Below are 5,098 nucleotides of genomic sequence, written 5' to 3'. Positions count from 1 at the left end.
TTTCTGATAGGCCCTGAATGTAAGGCAAAGTAACATTTAAATTAAATCTATTGTAAGTATCACTCCAATTTCTTTTTTTGTTAATTTTATTACTGTTATTGTTTTTTTGACATGTTTTTTTGACTCATATTTATTTTTTCGATTTACGATTGGACCGTAAGACATAAAGAATTTGAAATCTACGATTTGAAATCAATGAACATTGAATAGTTACAAATTTCTTTTTTTCTGTTGATACTTAAATTACTTGTAACTAAAAAAATATATTTCTCTTTTAACAATTCATTGCCACTACTAAAGTAGTTCTACTTTAACACCTGGTTGTTCAATTTTTAACCAAAAAGATGAATTTTTAAACCAAAAAATTAATTTTGTACCGCAAAAAACCAATTTTTAACAACATTCAATAACTCTCAACCACACAGTTGAATTTTTAACTAAAACACATTAATTTACTTTAAAAAAAGACGAATTTTCAATATAATTCGAAAATTATCAACCAAGCAGTTGAATTTTTAACTAAACAAAATGAGTAATTATACAAAAAGTTTAATTTTCTATCTAGAAAAAACTGATTTTTTAACATAATTTAAAAATTCAATTCATTGCATGTATTCAAACAATACATTATACCTTCCTGTTTCCTTCCTGTATAAAAATTAAACTTTTTGTTTAAATATTAATGTGTTTTAGTTAAAAATTCAACTGTGTGGTTAAGAGTTATTAAATTTTGTTAAAAATTGGTTTTTTGCGGTACAAAATTAATTTTTTGGTTTGAAAATTAATCTTTTTGGTTAAAAATTGAACAACCAGGTGTTAAAGTAGAACTACTTTAGTAGTGGCAATGAATTGTTAAAAGAAAAATATATTTTTTTAGTTACAAGTAATTTAAGTATCAAAAGAAAAAAAGAAATTTGTAACTATTCAATGTTCAATCTGAAAAGATGACGGGCCCCTTAATATGTAGTTTTGCACTGTGTTTCCTTCCTTTTCCTTTTCCTAGTGTCTCTCTTTCTCTTCCTAGTGTATCGCGATGGTGCGTAGCGTGTAGGGTTCGCAGTGCGTTGTTGAAGAAGACTCTACCGCCAGCGCTCGAGTCGGCCGAAACAATAGACCCCCCGCAGGCTGGGTTAAGGGGCTAGATGGGAACCCTGAGATAGTTTTTTCCCTACATTTTTTATTGGAAATTAATCTTCTTGCTTCAAAACTCATTTTTTGTCGGAAAATTCAACTATTTAGTTAAAAAAATAATATTTATTGTTGAACATTCACCATTTGAGTTGAAAACTCATGGATTTTGTTTAAAATTCATCTTGTTTGCAAAAAAATATCTTTTACGTTAAAAATTGATCTTATTCATTGAAAATTCATCTCTGGTTGAAAATTGAACTATATTGTTGAAAATTCAATTTTTCTTGATGACTACTTACTTTTTGGTTTAAGATTCATTACTTTGGTTGAAGAATCAGTCCTTTGGGTAAAAATGTAAATATTTTGTTCAAGAATCTTGTATTTTGTTAAAAAATTAATCTTTTTTTATAGAAAATTATTTTTCTTCATTGAAAATTTAGCTTTTAGGTTGATAATTTATTCCTTCGGTTAAAAGTTTAATTAATTTATTGAAAATTAATTTTTTTTAAGATTTATTATTTGAGTTGAAAATTCATTCCTTTGGGTAAAAATAGAACTATTTGGTTGAAAATTTTTGTATTTTCTTAAAAATTCATATTTTTCAGTGGAAAATTTATCTCTCAGGTTGAAAATTCATTTTTGTTGTTGAAAATTTGACTATTTTGTTGAAAATCTATATTTTTTTATCAACAAATGATACAATTTCAATTCTTTTTCATTCCATTCAAAATATTGTCCATTTTCAAAATGTTATCTAATTTTAAATACTTAGAATAGGAACGTTTCAACTTTAAAATCGTTCAAATTATTTAAAAAAATTAAACGCTTACAATTAAAAATTAACAATTATTGTCTCAAAAATGTTAAGATTATTATATTTAAAAATTGGTTTAATAATGGATGTTTAAATTGTTTTATGCATGGCTACCCTCTCAAGATGTAGCATAAATATTTGCGCATCACGAAACATTTTTATAAAAGTTTGGAAAAAACATCTAAAATGTTGGTGCGTACAAATTTTCATAGAAATACATGGTAAGTAATCTCGACTCGAGGAGAATCCAAATGTCAAGCCAGTTCGAGCGCCCCTTGATAGGTGACTATTTACGACGTAAGACCGGGTTGTGTACTCGAATTCTGAAAACCCGGCTAAACTCGGGAGGTAGTTTTCTGCAGTTTTCATCTCATCTGGCCAAATTTTTAGGCAACTGAGTGTAATTCGAATAATTTCGTTTGTAGCCGCATTGTCATCAAATTGCACTAAAATTATTAATTATTAATAAAATTATTAATAAAAAGAAATAATTACTGAAACTAAGAAAAATGAAAGTTTTTACCATCATACAGTTTTAATTTTTTTTTAATTCTTATTAAATATATACTGCATACATTTTCTTATAAAAACTAATTTGTTTTAAAATGCTCAAATGGCTCAAAATCTAAAAAACAGTCAAGTTCTGAATTTGCTTATGAAATTTATTTTAATAATAAATGATTAGTGTAAATTTGCAAAGTGTCGTAGTAAAAAGTGATTGAAAATAAATTCTTTGTTGAAATTGTAAAAAAACTGACACTTTCCTTTTTTAAATATCCAAATTATGAATTTTTTACGAAAGTTCTTTAAATAATTAATAATTCTTGCAAATTTAACAAATAATTTAGGAAAGATTCATCGCAAAAATAATCTTAGTTATCTTCGTACACAAATGGTGCTTATTGATTGAAAAATACCCTTACTCTCAATATGTTTATGAATATTGTCTAAATGAATAATAATTATAATAAAATTATAAGGTATGGTGGGAAATGATCATTTAAAGACATTCTTAGTTCATTTTTGTAAACAAATTATACGTCTCACTTTCAAAATAGCAAAACTACAAATTTGTTGATAAAATTTGTTTAAGTCATTAATGATTGTAAATTTGCAAAGAAACACAGAAAACAAAACCATTGAAAAGATATTCTTAGTCAATTATGTTAAAAAATAGAGCCTACTTGTAGAAAAAAAACCAAACTCTTAATTTTTTAATTGAAACTGTTTCAATAATTAATATTTTTGGTAAATTTACAAAGCAACATTGAAAAGAGTCATCCAATGGGCCTTCCTAGTTGGTTTCGGAAACAAATTGACTCGTAGGATAAAGACCAAATTCTTAATTTTGTAATTAAAATTGTTTAAATAATTAATAGTTCTTTTGCATTTGAAAAGCAATATAGAAAAGAGTCATCCTATAGACATTTTTAGTTGAGTCCGCAAACACATTGACTCTTAAAAAAGGCCACTTTAAATTGTTTAATTAAAATTGTTTAAAAAATTAATACATCTTGTAAATTTGCAAAGCAACATAGAAAAGAGTCATCCGATAGACAATCTTACTTGACTTCGTAAAAAAATTAACTCGTAGAAAAAAGGTCAAACTTATTTTTAAATTGAAATTCTTTAAATAAATAATAGATCTTGTAAATTTATAAAACAACATAGAAAAGAGTCATCCGACGAACATTCTAAGTTGATTTCGAAAACAAATTGACTCGTAGAAAAAAGGTTAAACTCTTATTTCTAAATTGAAATTCTTTAAATAAATAACAGTTCTTGTAAATTTACAAAGCAACATAGAAAACAGTCATCTGATAGAAATTCTTAGTTGACTCCGCTAAAAAGATTCGTTGTATAGATATTCTTACTTGGCTTCGTAAAAAAATTAATTCGTAGAAAAAAGGTCAAACTCTTCTTTTTAAATTGAAATTCTGTAAATAATTAATAGTTCTTAAAAATTTCAAACCGAAATAGAAAGCAGTCATTGGATAGACATTCTTGGTTGACTCCGCAAAAAAAATTCATTCTTAACCTAGCGGGCAAAAAAGTTAAGGACGTCCTAGAAGCATCTTTGGGACATCCCTTAGATGTCTTTTATAACATGTCTTTTGGTCATTCTAGGGATGGTCTTAAAAAGTGTAATGTCAGTACGAAAGATTACCCGAGAACGTCCATGTCTTTAACACGTCTTTAGGTCATCTTTCAGACATTGGACGTCTTAAAAACGTTGATTGGCCTGACATAGGACGTCCTAGGAACGTCCAAAGGACGTTCTGGTGATTTCAACACTTTTGTGCCCGCTGGGAAGAAAAGTGCACTTTTAATTTTGTAATTGAAACTGTTTAAAGAATTAATACATCTTGTAAAATTGCGAAGTAAGATAAAAAGAGTTATCGTATAGACATTCTTACTTGAATGCGTAAAAAAATTGAATTGTAGAAACAAGGGCAAACTCCTAATTTTTTAATTAAAATTGGTTAAATACTTAACAGTTCTTTTAAATTTACAAAGCAATATAGAAAAGAGTCATCGGATAAACACTCTTAGTTGGACTCCGCAAACAAACTGGCTCTGAGAAATTAACTTCGTAAACAAACTCACTTGTAGAAAAAACGGCAAACTCTTAATTTTGTAATAAAAATTGTGTCAATAATTATGAGTTCTTGTATATTTACGAAGCAACATAGAAAAGAGTCATTGGATAGACATTCTTAGTCTTAATTTTTAAATTAAAATTGTTTAAATAATTAATATTTCTTGTAAATTTACAAAGCACCATAAGAAATTAAACGTATTCTTTAAAAAATAGCCATTTATGAAAATTGTTTAAATAATTACAATGTTTGAAGATTAAATAAATGTTTAGAAAAACAAATATGAGTTTCACTCGATTTCGGTACGATCGCTAGGAATGTTTACATCCATAATGTAAACAGATCCTTCGAACAAGCCTTGACGCCTTAGAGCTAGCTTTGAATGAAATGCAAGTCAAAATTGTACAATTCAAACTGCAGACTCGACTTGTATCCTGTCACAACCCGGGTGTCGCGTCCTCTATATATGTCGCGATATTACCGGCCGGACTCGAAAGGTAAACGTGGATCCGTTTAAAAAATTTAAAACCTATGAAGATAGGTGAGTAAAAAA

This window comes from Belonocnema kinseyi, chromosome 1 (assembly GCF_010883055.1).
Source record: "Belonocnema kinseyi isolate 2016_QV_RU_SX_M_011 chromosome 1, B_treatae_v1, whole genome shotgun sequence".
Lineage (NCBI taxonomy): Eukaryota > Metazoa > Arthropoda > Insecta > Hymenoptera > Cynipidae > Belonocnema > Belonocnema kinseyi.
The sequence above is the reverse complement of the archived record's forward strand: the minus strand, read 5'-3'. Positions refer to the sequence as shown.